The 25964-nt window shown below is 35.1% G+C and overlaps 1 long non-coding RNA gene across 5 annotated transcripts in view; it reads right to left on the reverse strand.

The window, feature by feature from the left end:
* LOC146999508 (uncharacterized) overlaps positions 1-25964 on the reverse strand; it is a 184849-nt gene that overhangs the window by 57042 nt on the left and 101843 nt on the right. The window contains exon 4 of one of the 5 annotated variants that reach the window (XR_015043796.1): positions 10576-14528. The exons of 3 other annotated variants lie outside the window; for them this stretch is intronic. This is a non-coding gene — a long non-coding RNA (uncharacterized LOC146999508). Of the gene's footprint in view, positions 1-10575; positions 14529-25964 lie in introns of those variants that run through there. One more of the 5 variants, XR_015043797.1, reaches the window with a different exon arrangement.

Below are 25964 nucleotides of genomic sequence, written 5' to 3' on the forward strand. Positions count from 1 at the left end.
CTGCTAGTGTTCTATACAAGCTTGATGTAAAACCTGTTTTATTAGATTTCCCTCCTTTCCCAACAGCACAAAGTTTCGAGTTCTGGTCTCATCCGATGGGCTAATAATTGATTTACCCACTACAATATTACTACTACCTTCTAATGACCCTTTTTCTAGTTTTTTTCATTTCTTCTATTAACCGTTCTCCCTTTTTGTCCTCCTCACTTAAAAACTAACTTCTAAATCTCTCTTTAAAGAACTATCAGCAGGTTTATTCTTCTTCTGGGCTTCCGTCCGTGCTCTATTCGGTTAGTGATTGGGAGCTATAGATGTGCAATCTTTAATGAAGCTCCAACACTTTTACCTGTACATGTATGTATCTAAATGAAAGTGGCTCGTTTTGATGTTATACTAGCGAAACACCAAAAAAAAAAAAAAACCTTGATTTAAATGATGATGATTTAAATAATATAGCTGGAATTTTAAGGATTAGGATTTACACTAACTGCTGATGATATTTTATTTAAGTTATCGTGATTATATGTTATAGTGATGAAGAATATGATTAATTGAGCATGATGGTAATAAATGTTTAGGTGATAGTACTTTGTATTTAGGTGATTTTTTTTTATTTGACGACTTCATTGATGATGGTGTAGATGATATATAGTTTCGTATGATTAGTATGGGAATGATGATGTGATTTGTGTGATTGTGGTTTATTTTATTCTGACGATGGTGATAGTGATCCGATGGTTTAAAATGATGATGTGTTTTGTGTGGTGAGGAATATTTAGATGATTTTGATGATGATATAGATTTGACTGATGAGGATTTTATAGCTGATATGATAGTGATCTATAGAATAGTTTAGAGGGTTTCGGCAGTGGAGACGATGGTTAAATGACGATGAAGAAGAAGATGATTTGGGTTACATTGCTTTCTATTTAGGTGAACTGGAGGATTATAATTTATCTATCTCGACGATGAGGTTAGTGACGATGTTAAACTGATGTTAAACCGACGGTTTAACATGATATGTTTTGGATGATGGGGATAATTTAAATGATTTAGATGATAATTTTGATTTATCTGGTGATAATTTTATAATCTATATTCTGGTGATTTAGATAAAAATTTAGATGATCATTTACATGGTTTAGATGATGAAGATACTGATCAAATGAGAATGGTGTTCTTGATGATGAAGCTTTAGATTATACTGATTTTTTTATTTAATTTGAACGATGATGATTTATCTTAATTTGGCGATGTTTTCAATGATGATGAAATGATATATATATGATGGTTTGAAATGATGATATCTTTTGGATAGTTATGATTATTTAGCTGACTTAGATGCTGATTTAAATTTAGCGGATGAATTTGATTGGATTTTGAAGATTTATATTTAGATGATCATTTCAATGGGTTAGATACTGATTTAGATGATGATTATTTAAACAATACTAGGGTCATCTGAAAAATCAATTTCCCGCACACCATAAAAAAAAACAAAGCACTATAACTTTTAAAGACCTACTGCAAAAGATACAGCTATATTTCAGCTGCTTCTCAGCATAACAAGCATCGGAACTGTATCAATTGTTATATCGTCGGTTAAGTATATGCAGTCCAGTCTCATAGAAGTCTGCCGCCTGGGAAGGAAGGCAGCCTGTCATAGTTGCCTGCAACATTTCTCTTGTGGTAAAGTGATGCCCGGACAGGAAAGTCTTCAGATGCAAGAACAAGTGGAAATACTTGAAAGCAACATGGGAGCTATAGGATGGAGGCTCAGACACCTATGGAATTCGCCGTATGCGTCAGATGTTGTCGGGGTACAACACAACACCAGCAGCCGGGACTCGAACCAGGATCTCTCGAATACGCTCCGAGTATGCTATTGTTACATCACGAAGGCATGCAGAAAGTCAAAATCAAGAAAACGCCCTTGCAGCTGGCCCTTTCGTTCGCGTGGATTGGAACTAGTGCCCAGCGACTTTAATTCTCTATTGCTAGTGGGACCCTCACATGCTGAGCGTATAGAAATAGCTTCTAAAATTGTATATAACAGTGCAAACAAAATTTCAGAGCAGTTTAAATCCGTATGTACTGATACTACAATTATTTTCAAATAATTTTCATATTTAATGCAATTTAATAATAGAAAGGAATTTGCCTTAATATATATCTTTACAAATCTATTGCTTTTATTTCTGTGATTGCAAATTTTTATAATTAATGTACTGGTGCGCAATATGGTAATCAAACCCAATATGGTAATCTGAGTAAAGCGTTCATCAACATCTGTAGATTCATACAGAACACATAGCTGGAAACAGCAACAAAGGGAATTCTGGAAACAGGCATCCACATGCCAACGCAATATACACTCATTGCCATAAAAATTTGCACACCAAGAAGTAACTGTGAGATCGTAAGGAGATTTGGCATGAAGATACATGTCGGGTAAATATGGAAATGCTTAGAAATGCAGCGTTAGAAATAGCCAATTGCGTAATGCCACTTGATGGCGTTGAACTTGGTTCTTCTTGGGGTATAAAACAGGTAAGCAGAGATTGTTTGAGTGTCTTCTCAATGATAGAGAAAAATTCCAGAGTGGACCTGAAGAAGAAAAACTTATTTATACTTTAACCTTTAGGCCTATCCTAATTTACGCCTCATCTGCTTGCGCTGTGGTTACGGATAAGAGCATCTGTAAACTGAAAATTTTACAATCTAAATTTCTCCGTCTGGTAATTAATGCACACTATTACGTGCGTAACGACCAGCTGCATAAAGACCTCAAATTGGACGTAAAAATATCTCAATCGAAGAAATGAAGGTTTTTTTACGAAAGCCCTTGAGTGCGATACTCTGAGCTATTTCGCTACCTTCCATTATGAACTGTTAGACGAAAATCGAACACTAAGACCCTTTGTAGCTCATATGATTGATACAAATTTTCCTAACTAATTTGCGAATATTGAAATGCTATCGTGACCTGTATATAGTGTAAATAAATTTATCTTATCCATCTTAAGTTTCATATTGTATTACTGTTTGTAAAAAATGCTGTATAATATCCTCACAACAAATCAGCAGACATTATCAACTCACGAGACACAGGACAGCAAATCAAAACTCCTCCAGACCAATGAGTTGAAATTTCCCCACCCACGTGGCAATGGTCACACTCCTTACCTCACCCTCAGCGCTCCTTCAAACACGACAGCAGTTAGTCAAGAAATGCCACACCCAGGCTTCGAACGGCACTACTTCAGAGAGACGGATCACGTTACGCAGGTTCGCATGATAATTCTAGCATATCAGCGGAACTAGGAATTGTTTGAGTGTACTTAATATTTTACTCAGGAAACGCTGAGGTTGACATGCCGTTACGCTGCCATCGAAGCCAATATCAGCAGCTGTCACAGTTCGAGAGGTGGAGAATCATCCAGATGATGGAAGCTGGGTGGTTAGCTCGGCGAGCAGCTCGTCAGGTTGGCCGTTCTGAGTTTTCTTTGAGGAGGTGTTCGACCCAGTGGACATGCGACATGCGACGGAGGACGTGGGCACCACCCCTCCACCATAGGTTAATTGGTGTAGCACCACGTCCACCTTTATCTAAAACAGCCGTGAAGCCACACAAGGGCCCCACACCTGGCGCCCAAACCCAACGCCTAATTCACCCCGGTGGCGGTCCTACTGTCTAAAACTGCCCCCGGGAGCTCACTCCATCCTACCGCCCGGGCACATTATTTATTTAATCATAGAAATAATATACAGATGGCATTACAATGGCTACTCATATGATTACATGCATTTTCTGGTTTTACATACAGATTTTTCTTTCTGGCACATTATATTGCTTTCTAGTACATTATAATTCTGTTTGTTACATTGTTATTCGATTATTACATATGATTGTCTGTAATTACTGATACATATAGTACAGTCATTGGATTTCTGTTTATTAGTTCGGTTCATTGGTAGAAGTTCATGTGTTATAAGCTTTGAGACATTCATAGTGTCGTCCATCCTCGGGTTCCTGCTAAACTTATTCGCTGCAGTTTATATTCACATCCCTTATTTGCTGCAGTTTTATATTCATATCCTGTTGTGAACGTTTGTTTTTGCACCTGTAATAGTGCTTGCTATCAATAGAAACTTATTTACATATTTACACCATTACATAACTCTCTTTCCACATTGAGGCAACACTTGTAATGTTGCTTGCTAGACTGAGGAGGCTTAATTACATATTTGCACTATTTATGCTGAAATCAATTTGCGACGCACTCGATTAATACTTTTGCATCAATCATATTTACATATTTACTTACGCGGAGCATATTACATATTACAAGCGATGCTTATGAAATCTATTTACATAGTTACATTCTTGAGTATTCTCTTAAATACTAGATGTATAATCTTTACTGATACCATTGGGCCTTATGATTGCATAAGATTTCTTATATTAAGGATGGCCTATATGCACATTTTCGAGTATACAGTGCACATTTTCGGGTACATATGTGATAATGCTGTGTGCCAGTAAATTGGAGTACACTTGAAAACACACTTGATTAACACGCTTGCTTAATAAACACATTTGCACTGAGCATATTTACGTTGTACTTTGAGGGGGATGCACTGTACATTGCTTGCTTGCACCACTCTACATTTCTGTTTGTATTGCTTGTTGAAGGTATGACTCATGCAAATTTATATAGTATTACTCGCGAGCTTATTATATTTATTTACATATTTACATTCTTAATACTCTCATTGATTCTGGGTCTATAATTTTTACTGCTGAAATTAAATCTTATAGTTGCATAGGGTATTTTATTTTGAGGATAACATACGGTTTATGTGACGGAGCTCAATTTGGCACAAATCCAGATTAAGTTCCGCTAATTTGTCCATTAGCTGCACAATCTTTTTAATTAGGTGCCGTTGCTTAATCAGATATTTACAGAACGGTTGTCTGTTATTATCTGGTAGTCTAATGTGGAGACCCTCAGTCAGCGGGCATGTCTCCAAGTAATGCTCTGGCGAGCCCGGTTCTCCACATGCGCACTGACTTGTATTGCAGAAACCACATTTGTAGAAAATGTCAGGAAAGGGACCATGCCCTGAGATAAACCTTGCGAGCTGCGTGTTTGCTATATTTCTGTCTGTGTCCACATAACCACAGAAGTAATGGGTCCTCCTCTCTGTGTTGCTCTCGTCCCATTCACATTGCCACTTCCCCATGGCTTTCAATCTCAGCGTACGCTTAAAGTAAGAACGCGGCCATGGTATAACTGTCTCTGCTATTGCTGTTTCTGTGGTGGCCTCCTTTGCAAGCTGATCTGCCATTTCATTCCCTTCATGGCCCTCGTGTGCTTTTATCCATTCTAATGTGATCTTAAAATTTGGATTATTTCTAAGGGCCTTCTGTATCTCTTGAATAATTTCAGAGGGATGGTCGGGGTTCCATATCGCATGTAATGTTGACAAGCTGTCAGTTTTTATTGTGGCCTGCCTGCATCTTATGGAATGTACATAGTGGATTGCTTGCAATATGGCCAAGGCTTCACTTTGGAAAACGCTGTTGTTTTGTCTGAGCCGGCCCTTCCATTTTTCTATGATGAACCCTGCCTCATGGCGGCGTAGGCACAGCCCACTTTCTAGTCCAACTTTGACCCGTCCGTGTAAGCTGTCAGGCCAAGTGGCTGGTTATTATCCTTAGGCTTCACCGAGACGTATACCCCTCTTCCTTTAGCCGCTGGGTGTACATCCAACGGGTTGCAGCTTTCCTCATACTCCTCAGGGGAGTAAATTTCTTCATCAAATGTGACCATTTTTTTAGTTGTAAGACTTGCTGTCGTGCCGCCTCCTCCTCAGCACGGATGTGCAGGGGCAGTAAGCCTGCCAGCACATTAATTTCTTCGCTTGAAGTGGTGCGATAGGCCCGGGTAATACCCAATGCAAAGGGTCGTTGAATGGCATTAAGGTGTGTTTAACCTTTCTCCCTTGCATTGGATAGGCCCATACTGCCGCAGCATACGTGACTATTCTTTCTACCACTGTGGAATACAGCACCTTTTGTATGTGGGGGTTCAGTCCCCATTTATATCCATAGAACATCTTCATTTGTCGAGCTATTGCAGTTGTCCTTAGTTTAAGGCTTTGCACGTGGGGGATCCAATTCATTTTTTCGTCAAAAATGACGCCAAGGTATCTGAGTTTCGACACTATCTTAATCCGCTCTCCATTAATTTTTATTGTGGGTCTGCGTGACGTCATTTACAGGGCGACGACCTGGTCAGACCAGTCGTCGAGACGACCGTCACATCATACAATATGCACGCGTAGAGCCAACTGCCTCATTGGCCGCTATCCGGACACAGGCAGCTGCTTCAATACGGAATCCTGTGTCTTCCCGAACCATCGCAAAGCGCCTGGTTTGAGGGACATCCAGTATAGTAGCACCCATTACGTGTGCTGCCAACTACACCCACCCGACGACGCCTCCGTTTCGAGTGATTTCGCGCACAACAAGATTGTACTTTAACGGAATGGAACCAGGTCACCTTCAGCGACGAATCTAGATTCAATTTGACCAGTGATGACAATCCCTTTCGTGTGTGGAGCACTCGTGGTGAACGCCTCAATCCTGGATCCGCTTTACAGCGACAGACCGTTCCCACAGTTGGTGTGACGGTAAGGGGTGCCATTGCTTACGATACACGGTCACGCCTAATATTGATCCATGGCACAATGGCAGGCCAGCGGTACGTCCATGACATCCTTCAGCCACATGTGTTGCCACTCATGGCAGGGCACCCAAAAGCCTGTTTTCAACAAGACAATGCTCGGCCACACACAGCACGGATCTCACAAGACTGCCTTCGGCACATTACCATCCTTATCTGGCCTGCTCGATCCCCAGATTCGTCACCAAGCGGGTCCATCTGGGATCATTTGGGATGGCGAGTTGGACAGCCGACGAGATTAGCCGAAGCAGAGGCGCATTTACAGCAACTGTGTAACGATATGTCTCAGGACACCGTACGGAACTTGTATGCCACAATGCTCGCTCGTATTGCATCGTGCATTCGCGCTACAGGTGGTTTAACAGAGTACTAAAACTCCGTTCATGTGTACTTTTTTCTGCAATAAATTATCCTCTTTTCTTTGATTTTCTAATCACTTACTTATATCAAAGTAATAATTATATATGTAAAATTTCGTTTAATTCTGACAACTCTCTCTTTACACACATTTTTATGGCAATGGTTGTATTTTAATATTAACAAAACGAATCCTGTACTTTCAATTAAAAAATATTGCTCGTTTTTTGCATATCAGTTTTCGAGTATTTTTTATACGGTATAAAACTTTATATACTCTCCTTGATTTCGCATCAAGAAATGTTCTATTTCTCATTTTTGGAATGGAACTGCATTGTCTCTTAGAGATGAAGCGGTGGTTTTCTAATGTTTTCTGTCACAGCTGGAAAATTTTTCTGCATGTTTATTACTTCTATGCGTTGCAGCAACGTAATTCCGAACGTAGATTGGAAACTTCAGTGCCAACAATGCTGCATTTAATGTATAGTGTGCGAATATATAGGAAAATTTCAAAATTATTTTATAGTAATAATTTTCACAGCAGTATGGCAATCCAGACTTGTTTCTTTAAATAAAAGAACTAAGAGGCAAAAGTTAGCAATTTGAACATTTTATTGTGAAAAGTGTTTTCCTGGAATATAGCTCCAGTTTTTATTTTTTCCATTCACGAGGATCTAACGGGCTGAAAATGAGCACCTAACCCAGGGATGTTTCATATAATTTCTTTAAATATAGTACAGCGCGATAATATCGTGTGTGATCAACATGAAAAGTAATACAACGGATATAAGTGCTTCGACAAAAATGCTGTTTCGAGTCTAATGTCCCATCAGGGACAAACGTCCGTTTCTGCTCATTAATAACCAAATGCGAAAGGAATACTAAAAAATAAAAACTATTGTAGAGACGTAAAATGATAAAAAGAGGAAAAGATGATACTAAAATAAGTGTAATCTCAGAGGAAGTGAGTAGGCTATGGTCGGGGAAGGAGAATCTTAAGACTTTCATATTTAAAACGGTAAAATACCTTTATTAACCCATTAATCGCCAAAACTACAAGGAATGTTTCTTTTCTCATGAAAATAATAACAAATATCAAATTAAGCATTTATAATATAAATTTACATTGAAAATAAAAAAAAAAAAAAAAAAAAGCTCTCACCTGTGGAAAACGCGAGTGTTGCGTTCGCGCAACGTCAGCGGAATAAGACTACGGATGTTTTGTGAGTAGGATTGTACTCGTGTGATGTTTCTTTTGAGTGGAGCGCAGGATTACATTTTTGATGTATAACGTTTTATAAATCTACCAAATTACTTTACTTTTAATTAATTTAATATTAAAATATACATTGTATTTCTTTTACAAATACAGATTATTTCAATGGAAAGATTCAAGCATGACAAGCTTGATTACAATCATGATGTAAAGCTACATTACATACTTCGCATCTATAAATAGTCTGGCTATGGTACTCTTTACAACAAAGTCTTTTGTTATCAACGGACTTTACGATAAAATGTCTACCATCTCCATACAATGGTTTTTGAATGCTGAATATACTAGGTCTTGCCATTCCTTTCTTGTTCGCCACCAGATTCTGCAATTTCTGGGGGAACAACAACAATATCAGTTTCATTCTGGTCATTATTAACATTATCATCATCTATTTCTTCATCAAAAAATCTTTGAAGGGTAGGGCTTCTTCTAATGTAAGATACCTCGTTCTAGGCATTTTTAAACAACCAGAACATGAACCAGAACATCGAAAGGAATGAGTGAAAAAGAAGATCGACTACCCTTTTCCTGCTGACGTCAGCGCAACACTTATTTTCCTTTCCTTTCCAAATCAAATTTAAACATCTGAGTGATGTAATGTTCTGATAAACGGTGACCTTGACTAAAAATAGATCACTCATAAAGACGGCGATTCTTTCTTTAAATATTTTCAGCAAAAATACACGGTCGAAAATTTTGCTTAAATTTGCTTAAAGTATGAGATTAATTATTATAAACAAAATGAATTGTTGAAGGCAAATATTTTTTACAGATATAATCTTCATAATATTCCCTACACAAAATCATCTGCTGGTATAAAATATTTTAGGTAGTTATATTTATATACGCATTTATTTTGACCGTTGCGTGAACGCAACACCAGCGGTTAATGGGTTAACAAAAATAAATTATTGTATGTTACATATCCAGTATGTAAAAACAGGATTTGTAAACATTGCAAGAATACGATTAATCATTTAAAGTGTCAATTGTTTCAAACAAATAGTAAATGTTTTCTCATAAAGCTAAGCATAAAATTAATTTCGGTAATATAAGAAAACATTTTTGAATGAAAGTGATTCTGAAGGGCATTTGTCAGTTATATTCGAGTATTTCGTAAATTGTACATCTGATATTCGAACTAAAATTGGTTTGGTAATCGCGAATAAATATGACACTGCGCAGTTAGGGAGGAGCCTTGCAAAAAGTTAGCATCTTTCAGAGATGATATTTTGTCACTATACAGAATCTGAAGTGTAACACAGGATGGCGTCTAAATGAGGTTATCTTTAAATTTTTGAGTTAAATTTTTCCCTGTGATGGTGAAATTGGCTGTTATGTCGAGGGTCATACTGCAAGGAACTCCTTTGATACTGCCCGTTGATGATACGCGTTCTCTGCTTGGCAAAAGAAATCGAATTTACCCATTATCGAAGTAGAACAGTCTTCACATTTGTTAATTTTCTTGAAATTATCACAACGAAATTGTTGCTCACACGCCTGAAGGTCATTGGATTGAGGTAAATTATAGTAATGCAACAGAGAACCGATATTATCCTTAAGAGCGAAAGCGTATGCTTCAATACCGATACGTTTCAAATTTTCGATGAGCAAGTCAACACGTGCACAGCGCGAAGTATCACATTTTGAAACATCCAGAGATAATAATTTATCCAAATAATTATGGTCGAACATCTTATTATTCGGAAATAGCCAAAATGTCTGAAGTGTCACACGAAAAAAATTAGTAGAAGATTACACATCCAGGGACATAGTATCTTTATACGAAGAGCACGAGGTATCGGCTTACGAACTAGGTCTGGTGCCATTTTAGCTCGTAAAATTCGAAGAATGTCCCAGCGGGAAAATTCAATATCTATGGCCGAAATAATATTCATAGTAATCCAAAAATATCGCAGCAATTAAACACAGCAAAACGATCACTCAAAAAATACAAAACAGCAAGGATCGCAACAGGCATAAATACCCAGGGAACGGTGGGGAGCTATATAGCGAAATGCGGCATGAAACTTCGAACGCGCACGTGAAAGAAATCTTGAAACCAAGCGTATGCTCTGACCGTCTTAAAGGGCTACATAAAAAGCGGTCCTCAACTAAACATAATTCAGCTTTTGAAGGCATAAATCAATTTTTAATCAAAAAATATTAAAATCTTCAACACGCTGCAAATCAAACATAAGCTTTACATTTTTATTATCTTTTGTGATGGGCATAAAACTGTAGAAATAATTTAGGGACAGAACCTAGCATACAAATTAATACAAAAATAGAATTTATTCATAAGCCACCGCTCTGCCTTAAAAAGACAAAGCAGTTTCATTTAAAACAAAATGTTTATTTATTGTTATGTGTTGCAGTCTCCAACTCCAACTCGCTTTATTTGCCGCGATTAACCTGCGAAATCGCAGGTTGTGTTCCGGCTATCGAACTTTGGTGCTTCTAGGAGCGCTGCAGGTAAGGAAATGCCGAACGTAGTTCTCGTGGAGACAGGATAGCAGATGCAGGGGGTGTGACCAATGTCACGTGATGAGCGATAAGACATCTGGTTGGCGATGAGGTATCCAGGCATCGTAGCGCTGTAAATCTGAAGTTTTACAATAGTTATACATAAAATAGTACTAAATCAGTTCATAAAAGGTGTGTGTTGCAGTCATAAATGCAGAAAATAAAATACGATTCCAAAAAGTAAAATAGTATATACAGGAAAAATATAAGTAATATCTTGTGGGCATGGCTGTGTGTGTCACATGATCATCCGGCTAAGATTTCTAAACATCATTATTTACAAGTCAAATAAGTTTTTCAGAGTACTACATACTTAAAAACACAAATTATGTTGGAAAATCCTGGTTTCCACTGAGTAGAAAAGCGGCATATGGACGGAGGTGCCTGTCCTCGTGTAAAATTTCATAGTGAAATAGGTTGAAAATGTCCATATGTTGGCACTCCTTAGCGGCGTCATAAAATGCCGTGTTAGTTCTTCTTAAATATTGTGTTGTAGTTCGCAATTTTAATAATGTATGTACCTCAAGAATGTACGAAAAAACCACTGAGTAAGAAATTGGTAATAACTTTTCTCATAATAATTTCAAATTTGAAATAAACTTTTAAAAATCCATAGCAATATCGTATCGAAACCTGTTTCCATGTCACATGTATTGCATAAAGAAATGTGAAATTTGAAGAACTAATTTTCCTAAATATTTAATACTCGAATCCGTATAAGTTGCATGCATTTGTTTTAGTAAAGTGTTATGACAGATTTTTTTAAGAGCTGTCGGAGACAAATGATAATATTCCTCGACAGTAATGAACGAGAATACCATGCATTTGTTCAAAAACAGAAACGAAGTATTTGTGAGATTTATTCAACATCCAAGTCTTAATTTTAACAGTTTTATATTATTTTTCTCTACTAGCCAGGTATAGCTTAAGTGTCTCAATTGGGTATCAAAACGCGTGTGTGAAAACACTGATCTGCACTTTGTTACTAGATATTTTTTCCTTAAATTTAGTTTTTTATATATCAAGGTGTCTGTAGTCAATGTGTATATTGTATTAATTCGGGAAGTTCCCTGATTCTTTAAACATGAGTATACAAGCAGCAGTGAAAGTAAAAAATAATTATGAAAACCAAATAGTCTATAACGATTTTAATGCCAAGTCATAAATAATCAAATGAATAACTTCAAATTTCTGAATTTGTTTAATATCACAATTTTCAGTTCCGGTTTTGGTGAGAATCGAAATAATATAAATTTGAATTCAAAATCATGAAAATCCTCAGGATTTTCACGATTTTGTTCTTACAAATCCTTGACATGATAAATAGTATCATAATAATGCTAAATAACTGAAGAAAAATGCATTTGCTGGCTCTCTAAGATTACTTGGATGGCCTCTAGGTTCAGACCAATAGCTTTTAAGATTAGTGTTTTTGAGCAGAATGAAACATTAATTTTTAACAGAGTTTTGGTCTAATAGTTCATGGTATCGATCTATTAGACTTTGCTGTATTTTCAGCACAAAGACCATATTCTATTTGTTAATCTGTCACAGCTCAAACAGCACGGTAACCTAATCTGCAAACTATGTTCGCTTGAGATGAGTAAACCTTGTTAGAAAGCTAAACTATTTGTGAAAACAGCATCTAACGTCTATCATTCAAATTTACTTTAACTTGTTGACGAATTTCTGGCCTTAAAAGCTATGTAACTGGAATCAGAAAACAAGTTTGATGAAAAAACAAATAACCCACATAGCACAAAAACATGCCTGGGATATCCCGAAGATGTTGCTCGCGGGGTATGCGCACATCCTCAGGACATCGCGGAATATCTCTCGAACCTCCTAAACACCTCCTCCAGAGTTCTTAGTGTCACATCCCAGTATATCCTCAGGACATCCTAACTAAGTCCCATCGACAGCGTACGGCATGTTATTAGGATATGAACTCTTACTTATTACATCCTCAGGACATCCCACTCACCTCCTAAACACAACCCATTTTATCCAAAAATCATCCTATCTATGTCCCATCAACAGCGTATGGGATGTTGGTAGGATTTAAAGTCCTACTTACTACATCCTCAGGACATCCCACAATATCCCAATTTCCTCCTAAACTCATCTTCCCGAGTGCTTAATGTCACATCCCAGTATATCCTTTGGACATCCTATCTAGGTTCCACCGACAGTGTATGGGATGTTATCAGGATTTTAAATACTAATTACAATATACCTTTGACCTCTTAAATACATACTGTCAACTGCTTAGTGTCACATCCCAGTATATATACAGAGAAAACTTCCAGTGAAAGTATATGAAGGTGTAGTGATGATCTAAAACCTAATTACTTTACACAGATAGTCTCAAATCCTTCTCCTATGGTTACTATCGAAAAATCAGAAATGTTGAAAATATTTATACAACATATTTATGTATTTATGAATCAAAATACATGAGAAATCGCAGTGAGAAAAAGCACTGCTACCTTAATCTGTGATTATATATAACAAATTCAGTGAATTATAGTTAACAAACAGTGAAAATATTTATATTTCTGAAATATTTTATATATAACATTTTCAGTTTCGCATATGTGGCAGCTTGAGATTTTTTTTAAGTATACCAATTTTTTTAAATGTCTAAAAATTTTTGTATTTTCAAGGAAAGCTTATTCTTTCACCTTTAGTATATAAGTAATGGTAATTTACCAGATAAAATTACGTAATGGGGAATACAGAAAAATATCTAACCACTTACTTTTGACTTCATCTGCAGAGAGACTAAACATGTAGTTCAGCTAAATCTGTTATAATAAATATTTATAATAATGCTAAATCCTGCAATAACTATTAATATGACAAATTTTTGTAAACCTATTTATTTGGATGAAAACTAAACACATTCAGAAATTTATGGCACTATATTATGGTTAACAGAGGAAAAACACTTTTCAAAATTCAAAATAGTTTTTATAAATCCAATTTATCACATTTTCCTTAAATTCCTGAAAAATAATCTTATATCCATGTAAAAGAGGAATATGTATTCATCTGTATATAAAAACTCTAAATACTGGAGTTAAACTGGAGCTTAGCCATTGCCAAAAATAAATAAAATGCAATTACTACATGTGAATATAATTCATAATTAAATTTAAACAAATCACTATTAGAATGCAAATTAAAGGAAGCTTTTAAAATATTTTAACATATAGTACCTATAAACAGAGTAGCCATTATTTGTGTTGTATCATAAATTATAATACGACGTTTAATTTAAGAAAGCTTCTCCTGACGCATGCGCCGTTCGCGTTTATCCGCGCGGTGTATGATGACGTAACTGTTTATTACGTATGTATGTATATGTATACCATTCTTACTTCTTCGCCCTTTTTTCTCTGCTGTATGCAACTATGTTTAAGTTAATCTCTGTCATTAAAAATGTTCATTGATATTACAATCTATTTAGGCTCATTTATTTCTTCAATTTGACTATTCGATTATAGTAAAATAAACATGGGGTATGCCTTTTAAATTTTTTATGTCAGAAATTAAACTCAACCTACCAGCTGAACCATATGAGCAGTTGTATCAGTCAGCCACTGGTAGGTAACCTAAATAACGAATCAACATATAAAGTTGCCAAAATAAGGAGAGAAACAAAATTATGATAATCACATCTTACCTAATCATAAAATTTAATGTGTAGGCAAGTCTAAAAAGAGTGAGAAGGAATTTATTTTGCAACACAAAGTAAAGCTGTCTTGCAGGAGCAAAAAAACTTGTCTCATGAGATAGTAAAAAATAATTAACTGTATCTGGTAACATTTATCTGACAACACATAAGTAATTGTTAACTACGTGCAGAAAATAAAATCTGGTCATGATAAGCAAAATGCAATTTTAAACTTTTGAGTTTAACTGCAGAAAATCTACGAAAGACGTATATTTTATGTTGTAGCAGTAGTAAATCAAGATGCGGCTAATCTTTACTGTATGGTACACCTTGTTTTTTGTCTGAAAAAATCGCCAAGTGGTATTGGTTGTTCGTGAAATCTGGAAGCCCATTGCGACAAATAAGTTTTTCCGTTATTGTAATGTTGATAATGTTGGCGAAAATAGCCTTTGAAAAAAATAAGTTTTTGTCAATATAAAGGGGTTATTTCTGGAAATATTGCCAACGTGTTGTGATAAATTTAGTTTTGGGCTACATTTTGTAATAGTAACCCTTTTGTACGGACCCGTGTTTTTGGTTCTTACCATTCTTTTTAATTGCTATGTTTGGTTGCACGTAAGTGGTATGGTCTTGTATTTTGAACTTGCTATTATTTTGGTGTGGGTACCATCGTTTGAGTATGTCTGAGGTGAATAACAGACGATGAATTTAATTGAATTGCTTATCTGGAGGATGGAGGAAATGGTGGTGGAAAGCCTAAACGTATGCATGTGAAAAAAAAGGTATGTTAAAAAAATGACGCTTCATTTATTTATTCGTCTCTGTGTGTTAATTTTTCTTTTTGTTGTTTAATATTTTTATGTTAGAAAATATGTATTTTTGGTAACTTATTCCTCTCTGTTTTTGTATTTTTGGTTGTCTCTGTGTGTTAAGACAGTGGCGAATATTTTCTTGTAAACATGATATTTTTAACTTTCTGGTTTTCTTAAAGTGAAAATAGATCAATGTGTACATGTGCAAAGTTAAGGCAGTGCACAATACCTAGTTTGTGCAGTTTTCTGTTTTTTTTTTTTAAGTTAAAATAGGTCGATGTGTACATGGACACCAAGTTTGTGTATGTCTTTGACTTCTTATTTTGGTTTTGTGTAACGGCAATCTTGAAATTTGTGCCGATTCTTCCAGGTGACGATCTTGATATAAAATAAGAAACGATTTGCCAAGGGTTACCGTAGAGTAAATTTTTACCAAAGATGTTCTACCATAATCACCATTTCAGTGGTTTAAACACTAGTGGAACAGTATTCAGAGATGAAGATTTCAGTTTTGTTTACACAGCATGATGGTTTAGGCACTCCAGCCGTTACGGTGAACAAGATTATAATAAACATAGCCAAAACAATTATCTATAAATATCGACGTATAAAACTGCATGAACTAATATATTTCTTATGCTAGTATGTACAGAATCCTTAATCCAAGTGAAAATGAGAAGACTGTGCCTGACTTACGTGATTACAAACTTACTCTGAGCCGTTTTTCTGTGACTCTTTTACTGTGTACAGCTGTATAGAGATTTAGAATTAATCAGTAAAGGCTTGCAACGTAATAACGTCACAAGAGGCTTTTTTCTCGACAAAGCTAAGACTTTCGATCGTGTTTGGCTGGGTGCTCTTATTTACAATTTACACATTTCGGGGCTCCAAGAGTACATTAAACACATAATTAAATACTGCATGACAGGTAGACACTTTGTCTTTCGTGTCACAGGAATTCTCTCTACACCTAAACTTTTCCTTGCAGGCGTCCCCCAGGGAAGTCTTCGCGGACCTATACTTTTTAATATATACGTGAATGACATACCCACTCTGAACAACACAAAACTCGCAATGTATGCTGATGACACTGCGATCCTTACACAAGGCCGGCTATACAACAGCTACAAAACCACATACATGCATTAGAGACTTGACTCATCAGATGGAAAATTAAGGTTAATGTGGAAAAGACTCAGGCAATCCTGTTAACAAAAAAGGAGAAGTTCAATAAAAACCTACATTTCTACGGAGTGTCAATTCCCTGGTACAGGCAAGTCCGACCAGGCCCGGTCGTTACAAAAACATAATACAAAAATTTCACCCTTTGGTGAAATTTATCGAACTTCTTAGTAGCTGAGTTTAAGGTCAGGTACATGTCATTCACAATCATTTCCGGAATTTATCCCTCCATCTTTTCTCAGAAACTGAGTAGCCGGGCTTCCCAGGCCCGAGACCCTCGCTAGCATTGTCATTTAAAAATGTGAAAGATGTCAGGCAGTTGCAAAAATGTCACGCTATTTGATTTATGACGATGAAATGAAAAGATTACAGAAACTATTAGCCGAAATGTTGACTGATGAAGATTCAGTTAATGAAGAAGACGAAGAAATAATTGATGAAGAACAGTTTAGTGATCACCAATCGAATTCTGAAGAGACATTAGATTCAAGCGATGAATCTAGTAATGAATTCAGCATTTCTGTTTCCGTGAATTGATATCTTGTCAAAGATAGCCATCAAATTTGAAAGGTAGAGAGCTGCTCGACACAAGAATATTACAGAAATCAGATCATTTATCTGTCTTCTTTGTTTTGCGAGAATTTTGTTTTAAAATAGAAGGCTTCTCACGTAAATGTTGCGAAGTTTGGGCGACTGACGGGACAGGGCTTGACATTTTTCATCGAACAGTGTCTCATAAACGTTTTTTAATCCTAATGAGATGTTTGGGATTTGATGACCTAAGAGATCGTCCTTCTAGAAGAGTGGCTCCGGTAAGAAATGATTTTGAAAAGTTCGTTAAAAATGCTGGCGAATACATCACAACTGACGAAAAATTAGAACCTTTTATAAGAAGATGCTCCTTTCTTCAATACATTCCAAGTAAACCTGCAAAATATGGAATTAAAGTTTTTGCTGTTTTTGATGCAAGGACATTTTGTACTTCAAATCTTGAAATTCATGCAGGAACACAACCCAAACGGTCGTGCAGCTCAGAAAATGGTCTTGATAAAGTAGTCAAGAGGTTTAGAGAGCCTATTTTGAATCCAGGGCGCAACCTTACCGTGTACAACTGGTTTACCAGTTATACCTTGGTAAAGAATCACCTTGAAAAGAAAATTACGCTCGTGGGAACTATCAGAAAAAATAAAAAAGAACTGCCAATATATTTTACTTGTGGCAGAAAAAGAGAAGTTTGATCATCATTATTTGGATTTCAAAGAAATATGACATTAGTTTCCTACACACCAAACAAAAATAAATGCGTTGTTCTATTGTCCACCATGCATAATGACAGAGCCATCGATGTTTCGACTGGAGAAGCAAATAAAAAAAACAGAAATTATGACTTTTAATGATTTAACAAAGGGTGCTATAGATGTAGTAACCATTTATAGTACTGCTAGAATTAGCAACAGATGATCAATGGCAGTATTCTTTAGTATGTTCAACATTGCAGCTATGAATACTAGAATATTATTGTTATCTTCGAGGACGCCAGTAGTGCAATATAGAAAACGAAGTTTATTTATCAAAGAATTTGCATTAGAACTTTTCAAGGATCACATTCAAGAAAGAAGCTCGCAGCAAAATTTCCACGCCAATTGAGTGAAAAATGAAATTGCAGATATAGGGAAAATTGGGAAGGACACTCGCCAAAAAAACAGGAGTGTTCTAGGGAAAGATGCCATATATGTAATAGCGTAAAGGACCGAGAACCACAAATTTGCTGCGCTAAGTGAGAGAAAAATGTTTGCGGTAAACACAGCGCGATTTTTTGCAAAAAAAATGTGAAATGTAAGTTTTTTTTTGAAAATATTTCTGTAAAAATTTAATATTACATAAATTAGTATTAAATTTCGTTTGCTCACAAAAAGAAATCAGTCTGATTTTTTCTGTTAATGATAAATAATTTCAATCTTAAAAGTGTATTAAAATACAATTTTTTTAGAATTATTAAATTCAAAGTATATTTTTATATTTTATATACTTTTTATTATTTAATTTTTTTCTTCGATTACACAAACAATTTTATTTTTATTTCGTTAAGAAATAACGTTTCGGACCTACGGAGCCCGACGCGCGTCCTCGCGTAGCTAAAAGCAGCGCGCGTCTTCGCGGGTTAACAGCGTGAAATAGCATTCTTTCTATAGACAACAAGTTACTCATTTAACAAGTCCCTTCTACGTCCAATATTGCCTTATGCTTGCTCTGTTTGGGCTTATTCTAGTTGATCCTTAAGGAAGAAATTGAAAACTGCACAAAACGGGGTTTTGAGACAAATTAGTAATGTTTTATGGTAGCTTCGGATTTACAGATTTGCATGCTGAACTGAAAATTGACCACATTTTAACCTTTTACTATCGCCTTGCTAAGAAATTCTATAAAGACATAGAGTTTATTAACAACACTGCAATTAAAATTTATGATTACGACGCAAATGATCAATGTAATATCAAAAGGCCTATGGCCGTTCTTAGTTACACTCTTGATTAAGCTTAACTGCACCATGGCTACCTTATATATAGTATGATTTTGTATTGTATGTAACTGTTTACTTTTAACTTGAGCTCCTTACTTAATTTATTCTATGATTATGATCACATTTTTAATAATGCTGACTGGGTCTTGTATTTACCAAATGTTTGCTTGACAATTTTCATGTGTTCATTTATTATTGTTCCCAATGGCTCGACGGAGTTTGCAGCTTTTCTGGACAGCATTTTCATCACCGAATCATGTATGCGTGTTACAAATATTCATCTTACAAATATTCATCAAGTCATTTATTAAGGCCATTATAAATAATTATTTGAAAAAAAACCCTTAAGATATCCTGGGCATATTTATATAATACTATAAGTTGTAACTTTGTATTGTACCCGAAGTGGCATATTTTCATTTGTGGATAGGGTCTAAGACCCAGGCACCCCGGTGCTACACCATCACTCGTTGCGTAATCTGTTAAAAGATGCCTAACACTCACAAAGACCTCACAAAAACTGAGTACTATCAGCCCTCTTTTCGATGCGAGCAAAATTTTGAAAAGGTTATCCATGCCAGAATACATCCTTTTTTGACAGATTTCCCGCACAGCAATTTGGCTTTAGAAAAAATCTCTGTGACGAAGCAGTTGGTGCGTCTGACAGAATTTATTAGAGGTGCCTTTAATAATAAACAATGTGTTGTCTTAGTCATGATAAACGTGGCTAAAGTGTTCGATAGCGTCGGCCCGAGGGTTAATTTTCAGGTTTATTTAAGCTCGAGTTCTCTAGGGAATTAACCCTAATTGTGAGTTTATTTATCACTGAGAACATTTCATATCTGCATTTCATATACTTTGAACAGGAAGCAGGTGTGCACTAATGATGGTCAGAGTTCAGTTTGATGTCCCATATTGTGCACTACTACATATTTGAAAAGATAAAATTATTTTATTAACAAAGGCATATATTGTGTGTAATATATCCAATTTGTACAGAGTAGAATTTGTGAAGTGCAGGACTATGTACAAAGCAGAATGTTTTAAACAGTGTAAGAATACAAGTAATCCTTTAAACTGTCCTGAGTCACAAACCACTAATAAACCTTTTCCCGCTAATCTGATAAAATTAATTTCTAAAATATAGGAAAACTCATACGCATGAAAGTGTTTATGGAGAGAGGAGATTTTTCAATTATATGCTGGCACAGGGGGTGATTAATAGTTATTAAATTCATTTTATCGCTTAGGCTGTGAAGCAGATATTGTTAAAATGTTTGCATGTCAGTTTAAACTTGTGTTCATTTCTCATATTAAGCAGTATCATGAATGAATAACTTTATTTACCAGTCGACAATGCAAGTTTTTAATTTTCTGCGTTCTTTTTTCAACGGTTTTATTGGAACGTTTTTATTATGTAAAAGGCTAAAACACTTGTCTGACGCCTACACTTCACTGAAGATTAACATTTATTTGCATTCTTTCCTATCGGATTTCACAAACAGAAAATCAGTTACTGTTCTTTTTAATTTCACGGTGGTTTAATTCTTCTACTCCAACTTAACGTTTATCAAAACTACGTGATGATGCAATAAATCGAATCGATGCGATCGAAGCCAACTCTACATCAATGGCATTCCTTTAAAAGAAATTCTCAATTATTAAACCTATGATTCTATGCCCGGATTTACATTAACATGCTCTCGTTTGATATTTTATTACAAATACTTAATTTTCACTTGTAATTAATAATTAAAATTTTGCCTCAATGTATAGCTTAATGCCTTAATGTTTGACTATCATATGGGAGTGTCTACTCTAGATTATGTATCCTGACGGGTTTCCAAATATCAACCACCTGCCTTTTAAACTGGTAGTTTTCATCTATCACATTTATCTCGCATTTAGTTCTCAATTTTTCGCACTACTTATAAAACTCGGAATTAAAGCATGTTTACTTTCATTATCGGAATTCGAACATTCGTCAGTTGTCTCGTACCATCTTTCAAGCTTGTTATTTAAACTACAATTAAATTCCTGTGTTTACTTCCACCAAGCATAATCATCCTATAAGCCACGCCTCTCCGCTATGTTGGGTTACCAGCCCGAACATAACTTTGCATTACGCTGTGTCGGCGAAGCGGTTATCGTTTGTAATTTCAATTTTACACCATCGCTTAAGCTGCAGAGGGCAACACAAAGAACTGTGATATAGCATGACCGACTCATCCGCGACCATGATCGCAAACTCGCATGCGCATTTCGGACCGAATTATTCTCAAAATAGGGTGAAAGGATGGGGACTTTCTTTCCCTCCAGCATAGCTTTTCCGGAGATGAGAAGACCTTTCACGTCGCAGCAAGTAATACCACCCCTTTTGGACGAGTCTATGTGTTTTGGCACAATGCCAACCAGGGTTGCGCTTGAGAGGGTGATCGATTCATAACAGGCATCCTAGATTTATTATTAAGTTAACGAAACTAGTAGTCTCTACAAAACATTACTACTTGTTTATTACTCACCAGATTTCTCGTACACTTTTACGTTAGAACAATTCAGCTAGTGTTACGATTTTAATATTACGTGGCCGTATCTTCTCTTTTTTTAATCAAATTGCGTTGTCTCTTGAGGCGAAGCGGTGTTTATATAAAGTGTGGCATTACAGCACTCCTGTCTACATCTCGAAACGTCAGTATGTATGTGAGGCGGTTCTATAACTTTCATCCAAGAGGGAAGCTAGAATTCTTGCACATGCGATTTTCCCGTCTATTTTTCCATCGCTAACGTTTAAAAAATTTTCAATGCTACGACAATTTTCCGAAGAATATACACAGACGTCTTTGCCTTTTCAGGGCCAACTCAACAGCTCTTCTCGAAACAATCGGATACACTAGCCCGTATCGGATTGTTTGTGGAAAGAACCAAACAATGTTTACCCAGCGAAAACGTTTGTACTCGTTTTCGTAAAACATACATACACACAAAGACACTACTTGTGTTTTTTTCTTTTCCCTCTGCTGAAGATTTTCCCTTGCTGAAGGTTTACTTGAAACATATGATTTAAAGTTTCCAATAATAAATGCTTTTTATGTTTATAACAACTTTTAGATGTTTAATGTAGAAGGGATGTATCTGATTTTAAACTGCTGTAACTGTTAATATAATTTTACGGATGTCAATTTACTAAACTGCTTAGAAAGTTACTTATAACTCCACCGACTTGAAATGTAGCAACTAATTTGGGACAAAATTTTCGACCTAAACGTAACAACTAATTTGGGACGGATGGAGTATAATTCAACATTTTGTTTTAATTCCTTTTAAGAAATTTCGTCATCACGAATTATAAAGCTATCATATTAAAAAATCACTGTTTTCAAAAAGGCTTTTAACGTAATAATATTAAGAATAATAAATAGAAAAACGATTGGGATGACAAGCCAAATCTTCTTTCCAAGAATTTTGAATATAAATATATTAATTTCAATTAAAATACTTTTAATATATTTTAAAAGTGTAAAATGAGGTTAAATATTTTGAAATACTTTAATTTCCTGTAAAACTGCCTTTATTAAAATTCTACTATTAGCTCACACTCTGCCTATATCTTGTTCGAATTTCCAATCGTTCATAAAATACTCAAGTTTATCCACTCGAGTTCAAATACAATTTTTTAAACTTGTAATGTATGACACTTGATATTAATATAAGGTATTTTCTCACTCCTTCTAGAATGCCTTCATGGTGTAACGGTTAGTACAATTGGCTCGTATTCGAAAGATCCAGGCTCGAGTCTCGAAGAGGGCATTGCTTATTTTTCCTTTCTCCCGCATATATATATATATATATATATATATATATATATATATAATAATTTATTTCCTAAACAGTATTGATTAATTGATTATATTATCTCCTAAGTTTAATTAAAGTAGAATTATTTTAAAAGCGTGCATCCATACTGGTAAGTTATATTTTGAAAGATGTTTTGAAGTAATTTGAAAGCAAAATGTTAATAATGTTTTAACGGGGACTGGAGTTAAATCATCATGAAGAATAAAATTTCAATTGTAAAAGGAAAAATTAAAACATGTAATCATTGTCATTGATCGGAAATTAGTTGACTTTTCAAGGGGAACAAACCAACTCCCGTTCATTGAACAATACTTGATAAAAATACGTAAATACGAAAGTGTTTCGTCTTTACTCGAGTTATAAGTTAAAGCCAAACCGGCAATTCTAGTCAGGCCAAATATTTCCGCGAATAGAAGGAATTATGAACCAATGCTGATATTCAAAGAACTTATTCTTATGAAGCATTTTAGTCAATTCAATTTGGAGTAAAAATCAATTACTGTAGAGAAATCCTATTTAACTCGAGTAATCGTCCCCGACACTTTCATGTTTATGCATTTGAGTACCATATTATTTGTAGAAATTAAACATTGGAAATTGTCATTATGAAATCGAATTCAAAGTAAAGTTGAAATAAACATAGAAGATTATAAAAAAAGATAAATAATGCAAAATTTGTAAAAACAAATCAAAGACAATATAAAAATAATATAAAAAATAATATAGAAAATAATATATAATAAGAACAGTGAATGTACAGGAAGATATAAAGGCCAGAAAAGGTATTAAGTAACTTACATTCTTTCTAGTGGGGGAGTTGGCAAAGTGTTCTCTTCGTGTCTGACTCAGAAGTGTAGGGTGTCCGAAAATTCTTAACGGCAGTAGGGGCTTTGAATAATATCAGTCGGTAAAACTTGAAGCAATTTATGGTAGTGGGTGGGACTTGGAATTCTTGAGGGATGTATTTTGTGGAGTTCTTATCTGAGAGACACCATCTGTTAAGATTTTTTTGAAAATACTAGTGAATGGAAATTAATTAATTTCTGGCTAATTGTCGTGTCGCAATGATTAAGAATTTAAGAAAGGAAAAAAGCATTTTCACTGTCCAAGAGCTAATAGACAGTTACTTAATACCTTTTCTGGCCTTTATATCTTCATGTACATTCACTGATCTTATTTATATTATTTTCTATATTATTTTTATATTGTCTTTGATTTGTTTTTACAAATTTTGCATTATTTATCTTTTTTTTTTATAATCTTCTATGTTTATTTCAACTTTACTTTGAATTCGATTTCATAATGACAATTTCCAATGTTTAATTTCTACAAATAATATAGTACTCAAATGCATAAACATCAAAGTGTCGGGGACGATTACTCGAGTTAAATAGGATTTCTCTACAGTAATTGATTTTTACTCCAAATTGAATTGACTAAAATGCTTCATAAGAATAAGTTCTTTGAATATCAGCATTGGTTCATAATTCCTTCTATTCGCGGAAATATTTGGCCTGACTAGAATTGCCGGTTTGGCTTTAACTTATAACTCGAGTAAAGACGAAACGGTTACAGCCGAAAACATCGCGGCAAAAACATCGCGGACGAAAACATCGCGGACGAAAACATCGCGGAGAAAACAACGCAAGGCGAAAACATCGCAGTTCTAAAACATCGTGGTACAAAACATCGTCGTCGAAAATAAAGCGGTTCAAAAACTTCGCAGTTTAAAAATATCGCCGTCGAAAATATCGTGGTAAAAAATAAAGTATCTATTAATCATCGCATGACGATAACATCGCAGACATGCTTTTTTCAGGCTTTAATAACTGTAAATGGATATTCCCATAATGATTTGTGAGCGCAAGTGATGTAAGGAAGGATAATTTTTACTTTCACATTTTTTTATTAATTAATAAATTTTTGCTGAAAAAATAAGAAGGAAACTTAAGCATAGAAAATTAAATGCAACTTAATAGATTATACTTTTTATGAAAAATTACCTGTAAAATCTTTATTAAAAATAATTTATTATGGTCTTTGTTAGTTAACTATGTCGATTTAAAATTCTATTAAGTGCTATAAGTTGCATTAATTTTCTATGCTTAAGTTTCCTTTTTATTTTCTCAGCAAAAATGTATTAATAAAAAATATGAAAGTAAAAATTATCCTTCTTACCCTCTTGCGCTCACGAATCATTATGGGAATATCCATTTACAGTTATTAAAGCATGTCTGCGATGTTATCGTCATGCGATGATTTGTAGATACTTTATTTTTTATCACGATATTTTCGACGACTATGTTTTTAAATTGCGAAGTTTTTGAACCGCTTTATTTTCGACGACGATATTTTGTACCACGATGTTTTAGAACTGCGATGTTTTTCTCTTTGCGATGTGTTCTCCCACGATGTTTTGTAGCACGACGTTTTCGCCTTGCGTTGTTTTCTCCGCGACGTTTTCCTCCGCGATGTTTTTGCCGCGATGTTGTCGGCGGACACCAGACGAAACACTTTCGTATTTACGTATTTTTATCAATTATTGTTCATTGAACGGGAGTTGGTTTGATTCCCTTGAAAAGTCAACTAATTTTCGATCAATGACAATGATTACATGTTTTAATTTTCCTTTTACAATTGAAATTTTATTCTTCGTGATGATTTAACTCCAGTCCCCGTTAAAACATTATTAACATTTTGCTTTCAAATTACTTCAAAACATCTTTCAAAATATAACTTACCAGTATTAACCAGTAACTTACCAGTTATAACTTACCAGTTTTTAGAATTAAAATAAGCAGTGTGGCCAGTATTCCCTTTCACCTCCCTTTGTCACACTGATACAAAGGCACTTCCATTTCTTGCGTAAATATAAAAACAAAGATACACATACATGTATATGTATGTGTATCTTTGTATACCTATATACAGTATAGATTCACACTTTTAAAATAATTCTACTTTAATTAAACTCGGGAGATAATATAATCAATACTGTTTAGGA

The sequence above is a fragment of the Stegodyphus dumicola genome, chromosome 1 (genome assembly GCF_044657685.1).
Source record: "Stegodyphus dumicola isolate Sdum_Otavi_A_Nest chromosome 1, ASM4465768v1".
NCBI classification, from domain to species: domain Eukaryota; kingdom Metazoa; phylum Arthropoda; class Arachnida; order Araneae; family Eresidae; genus Stegodyphus; species Stegodyphus dumicola.